The sequence below is a fragment of the Sminthopsis crassicaudata genome, chromosome 4, assembly GCF_048593235.1.
Source record: "Sminthopsis crassicaudata isolate SCR6 chromosome 4, ASM4859323v1, whole genome shotgun sequence".
NCBI classification, from domain to species: Eukaryota; Metazoa; Chordata; class Mammalia; order Dasyuromorphia; family Dasyuridae; genus Sminthopsis; species Sminthopsis crassicaudata.
The window spans coordinates 247,115,403-247,140,599 of NC_133620.1; positions in this window are offsets into that span (position 1 = coordinate 247,115,403).

Consider the following 25,197-nt stretch of genomic DNA (forward strand, 5'->3'; position numbering starts at 1 on the left):
CTTTCTTCTCAGCAGTTCATGGATCCTATACAAAAATAGACCATATATTAGGACATAAAGATCTCAAAATTAAATGTAGGAAGGCAGAAATAATAAATGCCTTCTTCTCAGACCACAATGCAATAAAAGCTACATTCAGTAAAAAGTTTGGGATAAATAGACCAAAAAGTAATTGGAAACTGAATAATCTCATCTTAAAGAATGACTGGGTGAAAGAGCAAATTATAGAAACAATTAATAATTTCACCCAAGATAATGACAATGATGAGACATCATACCAAAATCTGTGGGATGCAGCTAAAGCAGTAATAAGGGGAAATTTTATATCTTTAGAGGCTTATTTGAACAAAACAGAGAAAGAGAAGATTAACGAATTGGGCTTGCAACTTAAAAAGCTAGAAAAAGACCAAATTAGAATCCCCCATCCAAAAATTAAACTTGAAATACAAAAATTAAAAGGAGAAATCAATAATATTGACAGTACAAAAACTATTGAATTAATAAATAAAACCAAGAGTTGGTTTTATGAAAAAGCCAATAAAATAGATAAACCTTTGGTAAATCTGATCAGAAAAAAGAAAGAGGAAAATCAAATTGTTAGTCTTACAAATGAAAAGGGGGATCTTTCCACCAATGAAGAGGAAATTAGAGAAATAATAAGGAGTTACTTTGCCCAACTTTGTGCCAATAAATTTGATAACTTAAGTGAAATGGATGACTTCCTCCAAAAATATAGGCTTCCTAGATTAACAGAGGAGGAGATAAATTGCTTAAATAGTCCCGTTTCAGAAAAAGAAATAGAACAAGCTATTAATCAACTCCCCAGGAAAAAATCCCCAGGACCAGATGGATTTACATGTTAATTCTACCAAACATTTAAAGAACAATTAGCCCCATTGTTATATGAACTAATTTAAAAAATAGGGGATGAAGGAGTCCTACCAAACTCCTTTTATGACACAGACATGGTACTGATACCTAAACCAGGTAGATCAAAAACTGAGAAAGAAAACTATAGACCAATTTCCTTAATGAATATTGATGCTAAAATCTTAAATAAGATATTAGCAAAAAGACTTCAGAAAATCATCCCCAGGATAATACACTATGATCAAGTAGGATTCATACCAGGAATGCAGGGCTGGTTTAATATTAGGAAAACTATTAGTATAATTGACCATATTAATAATCTAATTAATAAAAACCATATGATCATCTCAATAGATGCAGAAAAAGCATTTGACAAAATCCAACATCCATTCCTACTAAAAACTCTTGAGAGTATAGGAATAAATGGATTATTCCTTAGAATCATCAGGAGCATATATTTAAGACCGTCAGTAAGCATAATATGCAATAGAAATAAACTTCAACCTTTCCCAGTAAGATCAGGAGTGAAACAAGGTTGCCCACTATCACCATTACTCTTCAATATAGTACTAGAAACGCAGGCCTCGGCAATAAGAGCCGAGAAAGAGATTCAAGGAATTAGAGTAGGAAATGAGGAAATCAAACTATCACTCTTTGCAGATGACATGATGGTATACTTAGAGAACCCCAAAGACTCTGGTACAAAAGCTATTAAAAATAATTCAGAATTTTAGCAAAGTGGCAGGATACAAAAGAAATCCACATAAATCCTCAGCATTCTTATATATCACCAACAAAACGCAACAGTAAGAGATACAAAGAGAAATTCCATTCCAAACAAATGTTGAGAGTATAAAGTATTTGGGAATCCATCTACCAAAGAATAGTCAGGAATTATATGAGAAAAATTACAAAACACTTGCCAAAAAAATATAGTCAGATTTAAATAATTGGAAAGACATTCAGTGCTCTTGGATAGGCCGAGCGAATATAATAAAGATGACAATACTCCCCAAACTAATCTAGTTATTTAGTGCTATACCAATCAGACTCCCAAGAAACTATTTTAATGACCTAGAAAAAATTAACAACAAAATTCATATGGAGGAATAAAAGGTCGAGAATTGCAAGGGAACTAATGAAAGAAAAGTCAGATGAAGGTGGTCTACGTGTATCTGATCTAAAGCTATATTATATAGCAGCAGTCACCAAAACCATTTGGTACTGGCTAAGAAATAGCCCGGTAAATAAGTGGAACAGATTAAATACAAAGGACAAAAAAGGGTACATCTATAGCAATCTAATCTTTGACAAACCCAAAGATGCCAACATTAGGAACAAAAATTCATTATTTGGAAGAAACTGTTGGGAAAACTGGAAATTAGTATGGCAGAAATTAGACATGGATCCACACTTAACACCATATACCAAGATAAGATCAAAATGGGTCCATGATTTAGGCATAAAGAATGAGATCATAAATAGATTAGAGGAACAGAGAATAGTCTACCTCTCAGACCTGTGGAGGAGGAAGGAATTTATGACCAGAAGAGCACTAGAGATCATTATTGATCACAAAATAGAAGATTTTGATTACATCAAACTAAAAAGTTTCTGTACAAACAATACTAATGCAAACAAGATTAGAAGGGAAGTAACAAATTGGGGAAATATTTTTAAAAGGAAAGGTTCTGACAAAGGTCTCATTTCCAAAATATATAGAGAACTGACCCTGATTTATAGGAAACCAAACCATTCTCCAATTGATAAATGGTCAAGGGATATGAACAGACAATTCTCAGATGATGAAATTGAAACTATTTCCACTCATATGAAAGAGTGTTCCAAATCACTACTGATTAGAGAAATGCAAATTAAGACAACTCTGTGATACTACTACACACCTGTCAGATTGGCTAAGATGACAGGAACAAATAATGATGAATGTTGGAGGGGATGTGGGAAAACTGGGACACTGATACATTGTTGGTGGAGTTGTGAAAGAATCCAGCCATTCTGGAGAGCAATTTGGAACTATGCCCAAAAAGTTATCAAACTGTGCAGACCCTTTGACCCAGCATTGCTGTTATTGGGATTATATCCCAAATAAATACTAAAGAGAGGAAAGGGACCTGTGTGTGCCAAAATGTTTGTGGCAGCCCTTTTTGTAGTGCCTAGAAACTGGAAGTTGAATGGATGTCCATCAATTAGAGAATGGTTGGATAAATTGTGGTATATGAAGGTTATGGAATATTATTGCTCTGTAAGAAATGACCAGCAGGAGGAATACAGAGAGGCTTGGAGAGACTTAAATCAACTGTTTCTGAGTGAAATGAGCAGAACCAGAAGATCACTATACACTTCAACAACAATACTGTATGAGGATGTATTCTGATGGAAGTGGAAATCTTCAACATAAAGAAGATCCAACTCACTTCCAGTTGACCAATGATGGACAGAAATAACTACACCCAGAGAAGGAACACTGGGACGTGAATGTAAATTGTTAGCACTACTGTCTATCTACCCAGGTTACTTATACCTTCGGAAGCTAATAATTAATGTGCAACAAGAAAATGGTATTTACACACATATGTTATATCTAGGTTATATTGTAACACATGTAAAATCTATGGGATTACCTGTCATCGGGGGGAGGGACTGGAGGAAGGGAGGGGATAATTTGGAAAAATGAATTTAAAAAAAATAAAATAAAAATTAGGGAATATTGAAAAAAAATTATTTGGGGATGATTACTTCATTGTATTTTTCACTCACGTCATCTCTTTAAGCTTATTTTTCTGGAAGTTCTACAGATTTAGGATGAATGTAAAAGTATAATTATTTCCTTGAGCATTCATTATAAAATTTATATTCTTGGATCTAACTATGCCTTTCAGCTGTACTTCTGTTAGGCATGCTTTTTATTTGATAGACATGGTGTTCTTACAATGCATTCATTCAATGTCTTCATTAAAGTCAATACAATGTTGATCAAATAAAATTGTTTTGAGATCATGTATCTAGCATTTCTAATCTTCCAGTAGTTTTCTTCCTGATAAAAGATGAACAAATATCCTAGATTGACTGTAACAATTTGGATTTTGAACAAACTTTGCTGAATTTGATCTTTAGATCAGGGACTATTCTTCTTGTCCTCTCAATTCCAGTGTCTACTCTATTGTCTGGAATATATGTTCTTGACAATGTTTGTTGAAAGGAATTAGAAAATGCATTAAGAAAAGTTGAGTAGGACAGGTATTTGGTCCAGGGCAGCTAGTTAGTATAGCGAATAGAGCACCATCCTTGAAGTCAGAAGGGCCTGAGTTCAAATATGGCCTCAGAAAATTTAACACTTCCTAGCTGTATGACCCTGGGTAAGTCATTTAACCCCAAATGCCTCAGCAAAAAAAAAAAAAAAAAAAAAAAGCTTAAGACAGGTTTGGATTCAAAATCTATATGTCAATTTTTAAAGTGCCTATTATATGAGAAATACTTTGCTAATCACTGCAAGGGATGACAAGTATATATGAAATATATATGATATCACTGTAAAGTTAATACAAATATATGAAGTGATTATTTGCAAGGTAGTCTGGGAAATTATATTGACATATGGGAGAATCACTTAAAGTTTTAATTAGATTGTGCTTGAGCTGCATCTTAAAGGAAGAGAGGAATTTTAAAGAAGAAGTAAGAAGGTAATACATTTTAGGTATAGGGGACAGCCAAAGCCAAGGCACTATGTTTGGAGATCATCCTTTGTAAGAAATAAATAGAAGGTGAGTTTGGCTGAATGACAGAATGAAGAAGAAGAGGAATAATGTTCAATAAGGCTAGAGAGATAGATAGGGGCTAAGTTGTAAAGTCATGTAAGGCTAAATAAAGAACTTTATATTTTATCCCAGGAACTATTGCAATCTACCATTATTATCTGTAGGGAAGTTATTGAATACTTGACACAATTTATTAATTATTATTCAAATAAAATTTCTTCTATAGATGAGAAAACAAAGACTTTGGAACTACTTTTATGGGACAAACATAAAAAACAATAACAGCAATATTATCATCACCATCATCACCTCATACTACTCATCCTAATTATTATTTAGGAAAATGAAAGAGTAAAAACCAGGATTTCCTGGTCTCCCTTTATAGATATCTACACATTAAGGAATTTTTGTGATGATCCAATGAGACAATGTATGTAAAATATTTTATAAGCTTTAAATATTATATGCATATTAGGTATGTTCATTAATTAAGCAATATTTCTTAAGTACCTGTTATGTTCCCAAAGTTTAACAAGTTTATGTTATTTTGAAGAACATCAAAAATAAGCCTGTGATGGTACTTATAGTTTAGTAAAAGAAATAATATCTGATGTACAAATTCAAAGCAATTTTGAAAACAATAATACAGATGAAGAGAACAATCCTCCATAAGTTGCTTCAGAAAAATAAACTGAATTTAATGGCAAAAAGACTGCTGTAGGAACCATGTCTTATTATATTTCAACTATTCCAATTCTGCAAGTTTTGGCACATATCATGCCAGAGAATCCTAATAAAATTACACTGTTTCTTTGTTTTTGACCTACATTTTTGATGCTTGAATGTCACTAGGATAAAAACTTCATTGGCAACTTGATATGCACATTAATACAAGTTATGTGGGTTTTATAAGTCACATGCAAAGGCAAATGGTTTTCAGAAATTATGTGTCTACACAGAAAAAAATGAGCCAACCTATTTTTCATTTTAAAGTAGAGTATAATCTCAACCCACTCACATGCTGTTAGAAAAGGTTATATTCTTTGTCCATATTTCAAGCATTTCAATATGCTCCCTTATAGAAATAGATTAATATGATTGTGATAGAAATACAACTCAAGGAATTAAAAGATAAGTACATTTCTCATAGGTTAGAGGGAGATCTTCTACAAAATCTATTCCATGAGTAAAATTTTTAATGTCTGACATTGATATAGATATGATCACAGGCTATTGAAAGCTAGGCTAGCTGAGTTAAAACTTTCAAATATTCTATTCTACTAGAAAGACTTTGAGTGAAGTCTTCCCAACAATCTCTGTTTTTTGAGAACTAGTTTGGTGAAAGAAGCTTATATTGGTAGAGTGGCCACTTAGTGAATAATTCTTTGGCTTTAGTAATCTCTCTGTGTTTTCTTCTCTGCTTCTGCTATGACAGTGGCAGAGTGGTGAAAACAGTTGGTTCCAAGAAGCACAAAAATTTTAATTATTTAAAGATATTAACAGCTATTAATCTCTAAATGTGATATCTTTGTCTAGAGACTAATGAGAAGACATATTCTTGAAGTAATTGAATCAATCCATTTTTGGCCCATGAATAAAGTCATAAAACAACAGGGAAGTTTTAAAGGGAATGCTAACTCACAATTCTCCTTGGAGAAACATGTAAAGGTATTTGCAGAATTAGTTTATTTTATATTCTAAGGGCAAAAAAGACATCATTTCATGGTGAATGTACTTATTTTGTACTGTTGTGCTCATAATAATATTTTGTGAAAGAGCATCAGGTAAATTGTCAAAGGATATGAACAGAAAATTTTCAAAAAAAAAAGAAATTAAAAGCCATTTTTAGTTATATGAAATGCTCTAAATCACTATTGATTAGAGAAATGTAAATCAAAACAACTCTGAGGTACTTCTCAGATTGGCTAAGATGAAAGGAAAAGATAATGGTAAATTTTGGAGGGCATATAGGAAAACTGGAACACTAATACATTGTTGGTGGAGTTGTGAAATGATCCCACTATTCTGAAAAATAACTTGGAACTATGGTCAAAGGACTATAAAACTGTGCATACCCTTCGACCCAGCAGTGTCTCTACTGGGTCTATATCCTAAAGAGATTATAAAAAGAGAAAAGAATCCACATGTACAAAAATGTTTACAGTAGTCCTTTTTGAAGTGTCAAGGAATTAGAAACTGAGTGGATACCTATCAGTTGGGGAATGGCTGAATAAATTATGACATGAATGTAATGGAATATTATTCTTCCATTGGAAACCTATCAGCAGATTGATTTTAGAAAGATCTGGAGAGACTTACATGAACTGATGCTAAGTGAAGTGAGTAGAAGCAAGAACACAGCAACAACAAGATTATGTGATTATCAACTGTGATGGACTTATGTCTTTTCAACAATGAGGTGATTCAAGGCAACTCCAAAAGACATGTGATGGAGAGGGCTATCTGAATTCAGAGAGAGGACTATGGGGACTGAATATGGATGTCAATGTAGTATTTTCACCTTATTTTTGTTTGCTTGCTTGTGTTTTTCTTTCTCATTTTCATCTTTTAATTTGATTTTTATTGTGCACATGGTAAATGTGGAAATATGTTTAACAGAATTGCACATGTTTAATTATGTTGGATTACTTGCTGTCTAGAGGAGGGACAATGTGAGTAGGGAGTGAGAAAAAATTGGAGCACAAGGTTTTGCAAGAGTTAATGTTTAAATTTATCTCTGTATTTTGAAAAATAAAAAAAATATTGTTATAAAAAAAGATGATCAGGAAAAATCCAGATTATATGCCAGCATGTGCTATAAAGGATGAGGAAAAAAGGAATTATATAAAATATTTTAAGACCCACCAAATTAAATAAACATTTATTTTAATACTCAGTGATTTCTATGTAGAAGTGGTTATAGAACAAAGAAAAAGTTATGTTAGAAAATATAGTTGATATGCCCAAAGACTATCAAACTATGCATATCCTTTGACCTAACAATATTTCTACTAGACCTGTATCCCAAAGAAATCATAAAGGAGAGAGGAAATCACATGTGCAAAAATGTTTGTGACAGTCCTTTTTGTAGTGGCAAGAAACTGGAAAGTGAGTGAATTCCCAACAATTGGAGAATGGCTGAATGAGGGAATATTATTCTATAAGAAACCATCAGAAGGATGATTTCAGACAAGCCTAGAGAGACTTACATGAACTGTTGCTAAATGAATTGAATAGAACCAGGAGATCATTATAAATGGCAACAGCAAAATTATATGATGATCAAATCTTATGGAGATGGCTCTTTCAACAATGAGATGATTCAGGCCAGTTCCTATGGTCTTGTAATGAAGAAAGCCGTCTACACCCGGAGAAAGGACTGTGGGGAGTGAATGTGGATCACAAAATAATATTTTCACTTGTTTTGTTGTGGTTTGCTTGCATTTTGTTTACTTTCTCATTTTTTTTCTTTTTGATCTGAATTTTCTTCTGCATAATGTAATTATAGAAATATGTATAAAGGAATTGTACATGTTTAAGATATATTAGATTACTTGACATCTAGAGGATGGGATGAGGGTTAAGGTTTTGAAAGGGTGAATATTTAAATTATCTATGCATGTTTTGAAAATAAAGAAGTTTTATTAAAAAAGAAAATATAGTTCAGGCATAAGAAACAGAAGGAGTAAAGCCCTATGAATTATACAGTATTCTTATGAGAAATCAAACACTTTCTTCAAAAATGAAACTGGGACGTGCTAAATATGGTAAGTGACAAATATTATAAATAATAAAATATATTATATTATGTTATTAATTTTGGCATAGGTTCTTTGTTTTATCAGCCACATAACTTGTTAAAATATGCAATCAATGACAACTTAGATGCAAGCATAAAAACAAGAAGTAATATATTTATTTATTATTTTAATGATTACTTCTATATATTCTTAAGTATTATTTTCTTGACTCCTCTATTAGAATGTAAACTGTATGTAAATGAGAAGTTAATGAATTTTAGGGGAAAAACCACAAGCCTTTTTATTACCAAAAACAAGTGAAGTATAACATAAGAATCATTATCAATTTATATGTTTATTAGGCAATTTTCATCAAATTTTCTATAAGGGTAAGCTACATACACATCAAGAGTGTCCTTGATTAAGATATAAAAAGAAAATGGATAAGATTTCACACACAAGTATAGCAGAGTGCTTGTTTACAGTCACATGACTTTTAAAGTGGTACACAGAATATTTTATGCATATTATTGACTACAACACACACATTTGATTTGTTTGAGGAAAATGCTACCTCAAGTCTCTTTTGTAGTGAGGTGTCTCTCAGTATATGACAAAATCATACAGGATTCCTTGAAAAGTATAATAGCAAGATTATTAAAGCATTACTACTATTATGTGGAATATTAAAAATTGATGTGTCTTCAACAAACCTGTTTGTTACTCTTTTGGAAGGCATGCAGCAGAAATCCATGTTAAAGAGTGATTTCTGACAAACAGAATTACATAAATACTCCTTTATACAAAAATTACTATGATAATTGAATCAAGCTTCAGAACATCACAGTACTTCTTACATGAAATCCAGAATCACTCAAAGATTTTGGCCTACGTCATATAGCAAGAGAAATAGAGAGAAGTAGAGAGCCAGAACTCTGGAGTGATAAATTGCAAAAAATCTACTGGTTGATATACCAACACCAGGCCTCAGTTATAAAATGGATTTACTTAAGTCTCAGGCCTAATTATATTACTTCCCTATTCAATAAATTTCAGAGACTTCCTTTTATCTGTAGGATCAGATGTTGTTCCTTCAACAAGGCACTTAGTCCATTTCCATCCTCTGTGTATTTTCAGTGACTGCTCTTTCTGCTTAGAATTCTTTCCTTCCTTATCTCTGTTTCTTGGACTCTTCCTTTAAGTTCCAGCCACAATACCATATTCAATTAAAACAAAACAAAACTTCCCAAATATTCTTAATCTTAATGCCTTCACTCTATTAATTATTTACAATTTATCATATTATATATTATACATATATAGTTAGTTCTTCACATACTAGTTTGTGTATCATCTCCATAATTCTTTGAGAGCTGAGATTATTATTTTTATCATTTGTTTTTTTATCCTCAGTACTTAGCACAGATCTGACATAGAGTAAGTGCTGAATAAATGCTTCATGACTGATTGCATTAAATTACTGACTTTAGTAGATTGTAAAACTTTCAAAAATAAAATGTGTTGCTTGACCCAAAGGAAAACGTATCTATTTAGATACTGTGTGTATAATTGTTCCCTTTTAAACAAAGCATGTTTTTACCCATATTCAACTGTGCCATTAAAGCATATTTTTAAAACTGCATTTTGAAGTTGCTTTTCCCCCTTGATTCATCATTGCAGTTTATAATTTACTCAATACTCCTCCCAGATTGGTAATTTCTAATGATTTTCCCAGAATAAGTGATAATAATTAGTTAGGTTTTCTTAAGTAGGTAATCACCAAGTGATCAATGTTTCCAAAGAACTGAATTCTTTTTGGATTATTTTGTGATTAAAGAATTCTAAATACTTTTTCTTCAGTGCTGCCCACTTACAGATATTTCACATCTTTGAAGATCTGTGATTTAACTTCCCCCATATGGCTGTAAATATTAATCCTTTCATGAAAGCTTATAAGGATGGCTAAAAAGAGTCATTTATGGTCAATGTTTGGAAAGAACTTAAACAAATATTATTCTATTTAATCATAAAATCCAGGGATATAGATACTATTTTTATCCATATTCTAAAGATGAAGAAAATAAGGATAGAGGTTAAGTGACTTGCCTATGGTCATATAGTTAATAAGTATCTGAGGTCAAATTTGAATTTAGGTCTCACTGATTCCAAGTCTGGTTTTCTGTGCCAATGTGCCAGTAGAGGTTAACCTAGAGGTTTGGTTTATGCATAACCAAAAATTTTTGGTAATGCATAGGCTAAATTAAATAGAGATTGCTTATACCCTTGAGCAGTTTAAAATGTATGATAGCCATAAATTATACAAATAAAAAAATCTATTCAACAAACATTGCATATTGGAGCTATAATTAAAAATAATTTTACTCATTGAACTAGGGGAACAAGCCTACCATGTAGCTATCCAGAGTAGAGGTCAATTAATCTCACACCTACACAAATTGACATTTGTGGAAAAAAAGAGGTGATTAGGGCAGTCAAGAGGAACTTTTCTCTAGAATAATAATAATTTTCTCTAGAATCATCAAATAGTATGTTTATATTTGTCTACTTCAGGTTTTAGTAATTCATTTTATTGTCTTATGAATGACACAACTACAGCCATATGTACCAGCTGAGAAGAGTGATAGTGATATGTTATAGGATTATAGAACTGAAAGTGATTTTACGTTGTCTAGTATAATTCCTGCCCTTTCTCCTAATTTAAGGAAGCTGAATTCTATAGAATAAGAAATATTATTCTCTAGATTATACAGGAAATAAGAAGAGCTGAGATTTGAATTCAAGTACTTGGACACCAAATATAATATTCTTTCTAACTACTATATTACATAACAAAGTACTGTATATAATAAATGATTTGTGATTTTTGTTGTTGTTGTTGTTGCTTCATTATTTTTTGTTTGTTTCCATTTTACCCCATTATTTCTAAACTTGAGCTTATCCTAAGGTCCTTTTCAATTATCAAATTCTGTGGTTGTAAATTTTACTTGTATGGTTTTCTTGTGTGTGTGTGTGTGTGTATGTGCATGTGCACATGTGTGTGTGTATGTGTGTGTGTGTGTAAGTATTAAAACAACTTTTTCAACTAAAATTCCTGTTTTTTTTTTTTTTTTTTTTTTTTTTTTTTTGAGGAACAAATGTATTTCAACTGAAGTAAACTTCCTAAAAAGCAGACTTGATCAGGTAGAAGCTAACAACTCCATGAGGCATTGAGAAACAATGGCATTTTTTGTTTTTAATTTTTAGACAATCAATTACATCACAGGTATGTCTTAACTTGTGAGTGAATTGAATTTAAGTAACAGAATTGTACAAAATTGCAAGCCTCACCTTTTTGGTGTCATCTATTTGCCACAGAACAATCAATATAACTGTGGCCCAGGATGCAGTGGATGACAATGATGCCTTTGACATCTGACAAAATGCTAAGTGCTCTACAGACTCTGTTTTAGTTGCCTTATTCAGGAATAAATTGTTCTCATCTATCCATTCTGCTGGGGGAAATCTTCCCATGCTTGGGGTAATCATCTCCCTAATTTACCTGTAGTTTAAAGCGTGTTTGTTACCCTCAATCTGGTTGAACCTGTCTGCCAATATGGGTGTGGTCACTGTGCATGCTACAGCTTGAAGCCACAGGTAAGAGTGGGTATGGACACCAAAGACAGAATAGCAATCCTGAGAAGAGTATAGCACACAATCATATAAAAGGTACTACTCCTTCCTGAACACTCTATATATACTTCAAGAAACAATAAAACAAAGTAAAATTTTGATAGAAGAAAATATGAAATATCTTACTAGAAAACAACTGACCTAAAATAGATTAAGGAGTAATAATATAGTAATTATTTGGATTAACTTAAATTGATTTTTAAAACCTTTATATTAGAGAATTATAAAGAAAACTCAGATATGGAATTAGAGGACAAATTGGAAATTGAAAGAATCTACCAATCATCTCCTGAGGTTCCAAATGAAAACTCCCAGGAATATTATAGCCAAATTCCAGAGCTCACACATCAGGGAGAAAATACTGTGTCTCCCCCCCAAAAAAAAAACCATTAAAATATCACAGAGCCACAGTTACTATCATTTAAGATTTAGCAGATGTTATGATAAAGAAGTGAAGACTTTTCATTTGAACATGCCAGAAGGCAAAGAAGCTAAGATTAAAATCAAAAATGATCTATCCAACAAAACCGAATATAATACAACAGGGGAAAAATGGAAATGTAAGGAAATAGAAGGCTTTCAAGAATTTCTGATGAAAATTTCAGATATGAATAGAAACTCTGACATTAAAAAATAAAACTCAAGAGAAGCATTAAAAGTTAAACATGAGTGAGAAATAATAAGGAATTTATTAAATTTAATCATTTATATTCTTATATGGGAAATGATTTATGTTACTTCCAATAACTACTATTATTAGGGCAGTTAAAACAAATCTACATGAACAGAAGGCATGGGTGGTATCTATTATGCTGGAGTGATTTCAAAATAGTAAAAGTCTGAAAAAAAGGGAATCACTGAGAGAAGGGGGAAAGGAGAGAAAGAATAGGGAAAATTGTTTCATATAAAAGAGATACACAATGAAGGTTTTTTTAAAATGGAAAAGAAAATAATTTTAAGTAGGCAACATGAACCTCAATCTCATTTAAACTAATTTAAAGAGGGAAAATTGGAAGGAAGCCAGTGAAACAGGAAATAGAGATGAGGAGGAAAAGAAACCACAAAATAAATAGATTATTGTTTAAATATATGAATACCATTTTTCTTTTTTTTTTTTTCCTGAGGCAATTGGGGACAAGTGACTTGCCCAGGGTCACAAAGCTAGGAATTATTAAGTGTCTAAGGCCAGATTTGAACTCATGTTCCCCTGACTTCAGGGCTGGTATGATTGATCCACTGTGCCACCTAGCTGTCCTGAATATATTTTTCTTATAATCTACTATTCTTTTGTATCTTCAGTTTACATTCCACTAAAGTTCTATCTACCATACTTTGCTACATTATTACTCACTGATTCAATATCAAAACAAATATCTTTTTTTTTACATTTTTAAAAATTAATTTTATAATTATAACTTTTTTTTTTCCTGACAGTTTAGATGCATGGGTAATTTTTTACAACATTATCCCTTGTACTCACTTCTATTCCGAATTTTCCCTCCTTCCCTCCACCTAGATGGCAGGCAGTCCCATACATATTAAATGTATTATAGTATATCCTAGATCCAATATATGTGTGCAGAACCAAATTTCTTCTTGCACAGAAAGAATTGTATTCAGAAGGTAAAAATAACCTGGGAAGAAAAGAAAAATGCAAACAGTTTACACTCATTTCCCAGTGTTCCTTCTCTGGGTGTAGCTGATTCTGTCCATCAATTGGAACTGAATTAGATCTTCTCTTTGTTGAAGATATCCACTTCCATCAGAATACATCCTCATAAGTATCATTGTTGAAGTGTATAATGATCTCCTAGTTCTGCTCATTTCACTCAGCATCAGTTCATGTAAGTCTCTCCAATCCTCTCTGTATTCATCCTGCTAGTCATTTCTTATAGAGCAATAATATTCCATAACATTCATATACCATAATTTACCCAATAATTCTCCAATTGATGGGCATACATTCATTTTCCAGTTTCTAGTCACTACAAAAAGGGCTGCCACAAACATTTTGACACATACAGGTCCTTTTCCCTTCTTTATTATAATGATCTCCTGGTTCTGCTCATTTCACTTAGCATCAGTTCATGCAGGTCTCTCCAAACCTATATACAAATCTGCACAAACACTCCTATGTTCTTCTAATTTGTTTATAAAAATATTCTTTATGTCTAGATCATGAACCCATTTTGACCTTATCTTGGTATATGGTGTTATCTGTGGGCCTATGCCCAGTTTCTGCCATAATAGTTTCCAATTTTCCCAGTAGTTTTTGTCAAATAGTGAATTCTTAACCCAAAAGCTGGGGCCTTTGGGTGTGTCAAATACTATATTACTATAGTCAATGACTATTTTGTTCTATGAATCTAACCTATTGCACTGATCAACTTCTCTATTTCTTAGCCAGTACCAAATGGTTTTGATGACTGCTGCTTTATAAAATAGTTTTAGATCTGGTATAACTAGGCCACCTTCATTTGCTTTTCTCTTCATTAATTCCTTTTAAATTCTTGACCTTTTGTTCTTCCGGATGAACTTTGTTGTTATTTTTTCTCAGTCAGTAAAATAGTTTCTTGGGAGTTTGATTGGTATAGCACTAAATAAATAGATTAGTTTAGGGAATGTTGTCATCTTTATTATATTTGCTCAATCTATCCAAGAGCATTTGATATTTTTTCCAATTGTTTAGATTTGACTTCATTTGTTTGGAAAGAGTCTTGTAGTTTTGTTCATATAGTTCCTTACTTTCCCTTGGCAGATAGATTCCCAAATATTTTATACTATCATCAACAGTTATTTTAAATGGAATTTCTCTTTACATCTCTTGCTGTTGGATTTTGTTACTGATGTATAAAAATTCTGAAATATTTATGTGGATTTATTTTGTATCCTGAAACTTAGCTAAACATATGAATTGTTTCTAATAGCTTTTTAGTTGATTCTCTAGGATTCTCTAAGCATACCATCATATAATCTGCAAATAATGATAATTTGGTTTTCTCATTACCTACTCTAATTCCTTTAATCTCTTTTTCTTCTCTCTTTTTTTGCCAAAGCTGGCATTTCTAATACAATATTGAATAGTAGTGGTGGTAATGAGCAACCTTATTTCACCCCTGATCTTACTGGAGAATGATGCCAGTTTATTCCCATTAAATATGATGTTTACTGATGGTTTTAAGTAGATGCTACTGACTATTTTAATGATATATTTAAATTTTAAAAAGCAAAAAAATCAAATTCTTGAAATTTGAAGGCAGATTGTCAAATACAAGGAGCAGAAAATAACTCACTGGAAGGGAACAAGATGCAAGAAGAATGAAGTGCTTTGAAATTTAAGCACTTTTTGGATATATTTTCAATCTGAATAATATAGATATAGATATAGATATAATTTTATCAGTTTAGAATTGTCAACATGTCATATTGGAGGTAGAATGTGTCATATAGGTTATTGTGTAGAAAAAAAGAAAAATAAAAACAAAATTAAAAAAAAAATCCTTTTCAACTAAGATAACTTCAAATACTTTGCTTTATTTTCACCAGCTCATTACCAGAATGAGAGCCAGCATGGTATAGTTAATAGAGAGATAGTTTTGAAGTTAGGAAGACTTGAATTAAAGTCTTTCATCTGAAGCAAGCCATCCTTGTGATTGCATAAGTTGTTCAATCTTTCACTGTATCCCCAACAACTTTCTAAGACTATGGATTATGTTGATATGAATTGGTAAGGCTAAATTCCTCACAGGAAATGAGTGATGACATATACAGTGAAAAAAATGTTGTTGATGGCCTTTGGATCTGTGAAGGAAGAACAATCACTTGATGAAGGCAGAAGCTATTAACCACAGCCAGACCAACAGTAGATCATATATTCAAATGAAGATTCTGATGTAGAAAAGTCTCATTTCCTTTATGGTAATGAAACTTATTTCCTCCTTTGAGTTTCTAAAGATTGTGAACACTGACTTTTAAGTTAAAGACAATATCCTTCTATAAACTGGTATTGGCTTATGTTGTTTCCTACTTCGGAGTCATGTTTTTCTCAAAATTGCTGAAGTCAAGGAAATTCATTGAAAGGAAGGATAGAAGATGTAGTAAAGTTCTTTGTATTTTTGACACAAGTTGTCAATTGAAAACATTCAGCTTTTCCTAAGTAGTCTGTATTGTACAGGTGGAACAAGCCTGAAGCTTGTTGTGAATATGTTGATTAATACACTATTAAAATCATAGTTATTCTATTTCTCCAATTAAAAACAGTCTATGCAGTGTATATGTTAAGTTAATGGAGAGGTTGAAATCTCTCCCATTTCCTTTCCAAACTATAGGTTACAATCTATACATTTCAAAGTTTTTCTGAGAAACTTGAGTTTCCAAGATTATTCAAAGGCACTCTCAGAATGAAGGATGCAAGAGTAGTTGCTACTATGCAAAACAGATGGAGCTAATTGTTTGTCTTTTCCAATCAACCAATTAAAATGATTTATGAATTACTTAATAAGTGTTAGGCACCATGTTGAATGGTGTTAATAGAAAAAATAGTAAAGAAAACATTCCAGTTCTCATCAAATAAAGAAGTGTTTATGAAGTGACTTCTGTGTTTGACACTTTTATATTCTGATAAAAGAAAGACAACCCAAACCAGTTCCTCTTCTCATGAATTTTACAGTCTAATGGAGAAGACAATGTGAAAAGAAATGTGAACATTATGAGGCAATCCAGGAAAGGTTTCTTGTAACAGGTGTTTGTTTAGCAATAACTTGAAAGAAGCCAGGGAAACCAGGAGGCAGAAACAAGTAGAGAGACCATTCCTGGTATGGTGACTAGACAATAAAAATTCTTGAAATTTGAAGGCAGATTGTCAAGTACAGGGAGCAGAAAAGAACTCACTGGAAGGGAACAAGGAATTCCTAGATGAGATCAGTGTAAAAAATATGCATAAGCTCTTTTAGGCTGCTATTTAAAACAACTTTTTAGATACAATTGTTTATATTACTAATTTTGAAAAATTTCTAATTTAACAACAAAACTTAAAATTCATTACTTAAATGTGGTTACAAATATTTCAACTGTAAAATATTTGTAGTAAATCAAATCACTGAGTTATGTGAGGTCAATAGAATAGGTTTTGCTAAAGCATTGGCCCATTTTTGAATTTATGAATTATGATAAAGCAACTTCTGATTTCACTAAAGCTTTAGAGTTTAATGCTCTGTGTCTACAATTGATGAACAGATGTAATTAACCCAATTGCTTAAAAAGGCACTCATTTATCTCAATTTTTGGTTCATTCATAATTCCCACATATGCATCTGCATATTTCAAATTCCTTTGCTTAGGGAAGAGCTTAATAGAAAATCTCCAAAAGATAACATTTTTGGAAGGCATCCATAGAGTAGAGTTTATTTTCTGCTTGTATACACATTTCATTAATATCAAAGTTATGTATAAGATTCATCAAGGCAGAATAATATAATAATTTATGAAGATGTTCTGTCCTTTATATAAGAAAATGATGCTTATTCACCCATACTAGATAGAACTCACAATCTAAATTGTTCTTCTGGTAGTGGTAAGGAATTTGTACTTTTCTATTCACATCCTTTTCCCTAGTCTATCTTATGACCAATGTAATACATTTATAATATAGAAAGTTATCATTAAGGATGAAGTGTATATTTATGAAAGAGACCAGGTTTAAATGGCCCAAAATTAGATCCAAATCTTTATGCTTAATGAAATTAGCAACATGTTCTAATCAATTGAATTAAAGATCTATAATTAGAGATTTCTTCATTTAAACACCAAGTGGATTTGCTAGTCACTATCCCAATTCTGCCCAACTAGACCTGGGCTAGACCCAAGGTCACCCTTAAGAGTCAAAGGCCAGAGAACAACTAGATGATGCAATGGATATAGAACTAGCTCTGGAATTGGGAGGACCTGAATTTAAATCTAGCCCCAGACACTTAATATGTCTTAGCTGTGTGACATTGGACAAGTCACTTAACTTCAATTGCCTAAAAAGGGTGGGGGGAGACCATAGATTAGAAGATTTGATATTTTTTTTTTTTTCTTTTGAGGCTGAGGTTAAGTGACTTGCCCGGGGTCACACAGCTAGGAAGTGTCTGAGTTCAGATTTGAACTCGGGTCCTCCTGAGTTTAAGGCTATTGCTCTATCCACTGAGCCACCTAGCTGTCCCTCTCATATCTTTTTAGTATATTGTATTCCCCTATTAGAGTGTAAGTTTTCTGAACATAGAGATTTTCTTTCTAATTGGATTTGTATTCCCAATCATTATCATTATATCTGGCACATAATAGATGTTTAACAAATTCTCTATAACTATCTCACTCCATCTTACAGACCAGATGTATTAAACTCTTTTTGGTTAAAAGTGAGTGAAGGAAAAATGGTCAAATTCTGACACTTTGTATGAGACCAAGTCAACTTGATTTCTGGGGATATAAATCCACTATGGATTCATTCATATAGAATATTTTCTGAGTCCCCATAGTCCTAGAAAAAACTTATCTTCTTTTGAATTCTCTACCTGTCTGAATAAAGTAAAAAGCTGATGAACAACTGAAAAGTCTAAAAATACATAATTCCTTACACTTTCCTTTCCCATTCTCATTCCCATCTTTCATGACATTATAATCCTCAGGTTTGCACAAGCCTTTCTACAGCTAATTCTCCTATTCCTAATATTGAGAATATCCAACAGCAGATGTTTGTCTGCCTTGTATAAGAAGTATAGTGGTTTTCTTTGCCTCAATATAATTGAATTAGAAAGCTAAGGAATAAAGGGAAATGGGGCAGGACACCTGTGTGAGGTTTTGTGATGCTCAGTTTTATTTGATGGAAAATCTCAGCCTTTAGATCAAGCTAGTTTTGACCCCCAGAGGCAGAGAATTATTCTGGTTAACTACGAATTGTCCACTGGGAAAAGATTGAGACAAGTTTTGAACTACTTTTGAGCATACACTGATTTCCAAGATGGCATGGAAGCAGAGAAGGATGTTCCTAAATGTTTTAATAGAGAAATATAGAATGTGAAATACAATTTTAGAAATCTAAATCATAAAAATATTTGATATAACAGATAAACTTGAATTCAAAATTAGTCTCACCAAAGAAACAACTAATGGGCTAAGCAAATATTTAGAAATAAATAGCAATCTGAATAAAGAGAACAACCAAAACAAACAAATGAACAAACAACCAATTACAACCACCACAACAAAAACTTCTCTATATAAGCAATACATAGTGATTTGAAAGTCGGGATGTATAGAGCAAAATCAATACTTATGTAATTCCCAGAAATGACAAGTAGAAAAAACCTGACCTAATTCAAGAAATAATAGAACTAAACATTTCAGAACTTCAGCACAAAAAAGAAAATTTGAAAGAAAATTTATAATTGAAATATTATATTACAAGATTTTTTTCCTAAATGTACACAAGAAAATAAAGTTGAAAGCAAAAGTGAAACAGAAGTGATGGTAGAGATACATGTTTGAAACACCATGGATCAAAATTCACAAAACTACCCTACAGGTAATTTCCCCTCAGGACTAAATTACAGAATCAAAGGGTAAATAAAAGAGTTAAAAGATAGAGGAAAATATGTGATATATAGTAATCAAATTAATTGCTAACAATTAAAGGGAATGTTCATTTTTTCAAATAGTTTTTTAGTGGATTCTCTAGAATTCTCTAAATATGTCATCATATCATTTGTAAAGAATGATAATTTTGTTTAGCTAAATTCTCAATTTATAAAGAAGATTGGGGCAGCTAGGTAGCATGGTGGATAGAGCATCAGCCCTGAAGTCAGGAGGACCTCAGTTCAAATTTAATCTCAGACACTTAACACTTCCTAGCTATGTGACCCAATTGCCTCAGGGGAAAAATTAGATTATTAGTTTTCAATTAGCTTTTAATCTATGCTTCTATCACCCTCTATTGAATATCTTTTAAAATTATATTTTGGTCCAAAAACCATTTAATATTGCTGCTTTTCTTTTTTTTTAATTTAATTTTTATTTTATTTTATAATTATAACGTTTTTTTTTGACAGTACATATGCATGGGTAATTTTTTACAACATTATCCCTTGCAGTTACTTCTATTCAGACTTTTTCCCTTCCTCCCCCAACCCCCTCCCCCAGATGGCAGGCAGTCTTATACATGTTAAATATATTACAGTATATTCTAGACACAATATATGTGTGTAGAACCAAATTTCTTGTTGCACAGGAAGAATTGGATTCAGAAGGTAAAAATCACAGTTTACACTCATTTCCCAGTGTTCCTTTTCTGGATGTAGCTGATTCTGTCCATCATTAATCAATTGGAATTGAGCTAATCAGCTCTTCTCTATGTTGAAGATATCCACTTCCATCAGCATACATCCTCGTACAGTATCATTGTTGAAGTGTATAATGATCTTCTGGTTCTGCTCGTTTCACTTAGCATCAGTTGATGTAAGTCTCTCCAAGCCTCTCTGTATTTTTTCTTTCTCGCCTATTGATTTTTAAAAATAATATTCCAACTCACTCTTTCTCTAAGGTAGTGATGAATGGATATTTTCCTCTTCTATTTTAACCTTTGATTTGAGAATATCAGCTCTTGATAATTTGTGTAAATATAAAATCTAGACTCTTTTCTTTGATCATGGTTTTCAGATAATCAAGTAATTCTTAAATTATCTTTCTTCAATATGTTTTACACATCAGTTGCTTTTTTTTTCAAATCAGCTCTTTCTTATTTTTATTATGTTGATTTTGTTTTATTGTTTCTTGTTATCTCATACAGTAATTAGCTTTCACTTTACCAATTCTAATTTTAAATGGATTATTTTCTTCAGTGGATTTTTGTAGCTAGTTTTTCATTTGGCCCAATTTGGTTTTGAAAGACTATTTTGATCAGAGATTTTTTGCGTCTTATTATATAACCATTTAAAAAAAAATTCTTTAATAGATTTGTGCTTTCTCCCACCCCCAAGCTGTTGTCTTTTCAGAATTTTCTTCCTTTGCTTTCATTGCTTTACTTAATTTTTCTTCTATTACTATTATTTGAGTTTGCAAATTTTTTTTTCATCTCTTCCAGGAATTCTTGTTCAGCTTGGGGTCCAATTCCCACTTTTTTTCCCCATTGAGACTTTATTTATCGCTATTTTGACTTCATTGTCTTCTGAGTTTGAGCCTTGATCTTCTTTTGCCATCATAGTAACATTTGTGGTCATGTTTTATTTTTCATTATTTCTTCATTTTTCTACCCTACATATTGACTTTTAATTTTATGCTAATGTTGGCTCAGTGCTTGGTGTGGTGGGGTTTGTCTCAAACTTTAATTTTTTGACATTGCTGTTTCAGAGCTAGTTTTAGTGTTTAAAAAATTAGTTCTTCCTAGATAGTATGAACTGGGGAGAGATATTTTCACTTCTCTCTCTCTTTCACTCTCTCTCTCTCTCTCTCTCTCTCTCTCTCTCTCTCTCTCTCTCTCTCTCTCTCTTTCTCTTTCTCTTTTTTTTCTTTCTTTTTTTTTTTAATTGGGATTAAGTGACTTGCCCAGGATCACATAGCCAGGAAGCGTTACATGTCTGATTTTGGATTTGAATTTAGGTACTCCTGAACTCGAAAAGTTCTTTTTTTTATCATTTCTGCCTTATAATCTCTCAAATCTGCTGTACCTTTTGTTACCACCATTTAGTGTCACTGTTGGTGTTTCATCCATCTTCTCCCCTGTGCCACACATCTTTATTTCTTATCTCTTATATTGCTTTGACCTGGAAGAATTTCTCATTCTGACTATTTCTTGGCTATGTCATTTACGTGTTTGATTTGAGGCATTTTATAAATTATTTTATAGAACTAGAAAAAATAATAACAAAAGATAAAGAATATTAAGGGAATTAATGAAAAAATACAAAGGATGGTGGCTTTGCAGTACCAAACCTAAAACTATATTATAAAGCATCAGTCACCAAAACCATTTGCTATTGACTAAGAAATAGAGTGGTAAATTATTGAGAGATATTAGATAAACACAAAAAAATAATTAAGACCTGTAATAATCTTGTATTTTATAAATCCCTAAATTCCAGCTTCTAGAATAAGAATTTACTATGTGACAAAAATTGCTGGGACAATTAGAAAATAAAAAATGTTAGAAACTCAGCACAGACCTACATCTCATACTCCATACCAAAATAAGGTCAAAATGGGTACATGATTTGTGCATAAAGGTGATATCATAAGCAAATTAGGAGAATAAGTAACCTACCTCTCAGATATTTGGTGAAGAAAGGAATTTGTAATCAAAGAAGAATTAGAGAACATTTTGAAAGGTAAAATGGACAACTTTAAACTTTAAAAAGTTTTTGCACAAACAAAATTGACAGAAACAATATCAAAAGGGAAGTTCAAAGAAGGGAAAAAAATCTTTACAGCCCATGTTTCTGATAAAGATCTCATTTCTAAAATATGTAAAGAACTATGTCAAATTTATGAGAATACAAGTGATTCCCCAGTTGATAAATGGTCAAAGGATATGAATTTCATATATATATAATATATATATATATACATATATATATATATACATATATAATTTTCATATTCAGAATATAAATTTCAGATAATGAAATTTAAACCATCTATATTCATATGGAAAAATACTCCAAATCACTATCAATTAGAGAAATGCATATTAAAACAACTCTGAGGCACCACCTCACACATCCCAAATTGGATAAAATGACAGAAAAATAATGATAAATGTTTTAGGGAATGTGAGAAAACTGGGGCAGTAATTCATTGTTGATAGAATTGTGAAATGATCTGGAGAATAATTTGGTACTATGATTAAAGGGTTACAAAACTTTGCATACCCTTTAAAGGAATTTTGTTTCATATGACTGAAAAGTTGTACCCAAAACAAAAGTTAAGCTTCTTATGTAACCTGTATATTTTAGAATCTTTCCTAATAGATCCAGTAATAAAGCAAGGATGTCTGCTTTTCTTACTATTACTTAATATACTTCTAGAAATGCTGACAGTAAAAAATAAAGAAAGGGAAAGAAATTAAATGTATAAGGACAGGAAAAGAGAAGATAAAACTATCTCTTTTTTGATGATACAATATTTTACTTGAAAATTTCTAGGGAATTAGTCCATAATAATTGAGATAATAATAAAATTTGCAGGCCACAAGATTAATTCTCAAAAATGAAGCACCTTTTTATATAATAATAAAAACACAATAAAGGAGGTAATAATAGAAAAAATCCTATTCAACATAAAAAATTCATCAATTATCTAGGAATAAAGCTAGCAAAGTGTATGTGTCTGTACACACATAGATACACAAACAAAACTCTTAAACAAGTAAAGGACAAGTTGTACTGCTGGAAGAATATTCAACACTCTCAGTTGTGCTATGTTAACATAATAAAATAAGAATATTACAAGTTAATTTACATATTTAATGATAAAACAACCAAATTACCAAAGGGACATTTTATAAAAGTAGGGAAAATAATGGAATTCATTTGGAAAACAGAGGATATAGAACATAAAGAGAAATAACAAAAAGATGTAGGAAAGAACACCTCCCAACCTTAAATTCTATTATTAAGCAGAAATCATTGAAACCATCTGGGATTGCTTTAAAAAAAGCAGAGAAATCAACAGAACAGTCTAGACAAAGGGACAATTGCGAATAATTGGATTTAATAACAGTGTTGGAAAGCATACATTATTTAGCAAAGTAATCTGTATGTGACAAAAAATGCAGGGGAAAGTGGAAAACAGCATAATAGAAGTTAAGCTAAAATCCTCATTTTATTCCATATTTCACAGTATATTCTAAGTGGTTTATAAATTGATATTAAAGTCATTAATTTCTCATATTATGTTCCTACTAAATGCATATATTATAAGTGCTAGATTACATACAAATATAAATAGTATCTTGTTTTTTCCTTCAAGAAGTTAAAACCTCATGGGTTTGGTTAACCAGTGGGAGTGAATATAATATAAATTAAAATAAGTAAAATAATTGTGAATATTCTAAGTTACACAAGATAGGAATATCTTGAATCTGGCGAAATCATGGAAGGTTGCAAGGAAGATAACTAAGCCTTGTAGGATGAGTGATATGTCTTTAGGAATAGAGTGAAATAGTATAAAGGTCAAAATGAATTTGATAAGTGACATTCTAAGTGAGGCTAGATAATGTGGTATATGTTCAAGCAAATATGTCATCCAGTTTAACTGAAATATACCATGCGAATGGGGAGATACTATCAGATGAGGCTGAAGCAATGGGTTAAAGGGAGACTATGGAGAGTTTTTAACATCAGAATAAGGAGTTTGGCAAATGGTAGACATAAATGACTTTGACCAAGCATGCGACATGTTTATTTCCTAATACATGTGCATTAGACATATTAATGTGTTTAAAGTAGGAGAGGATAGATTAGATTGTGAAGACAGTTTAGGTTTTGATTATTGTAAGAAAAGAGATTATTACAACAGTTGCGATAATGGACAATAAGGGAGTGAATACCAATTATGGCAGTGATTATGATCTCAGATACTTTGCTTACTGCATTGATTGGATATGGAGGGATCATGAAATGAGAAGACTCAAAAGTAATTCTCCTTTTTTACTTTCTTTTTATTTACAAAACAAGTAAATTGTCTCTCCTTCCTCCTTCCTTAACCTCAAGGAAATTAATCAGAATAGAATCATATGATTAGATTCAAAAGGATCTTAGAGTTCATGAAGTTGAAGACCTTTACTTTATAGAAGAAAAAATTGAGGCTTAGAGAAGTTAGGATTTGTTCAGGAAAATAGAGCTGTATTTAAATTAAAATTCAAACTCATATCTTCCCAACTTGAAATCTATCACTCTTTCTGCTAAGATGACAAACTGACCTATGTGAATTCAGTAAAATATTGGGTTTGACTTTTTTGTATTATCAAGTGCCCAATGTGATGGACATTTTTCAACTTTCAGCTATTTCTTTTGACTTCACTTTGACATATACACAACTTGAATTGCCTTGGAAGATATTTTCTATAAGTGATTTCATTCTGCTTTTGG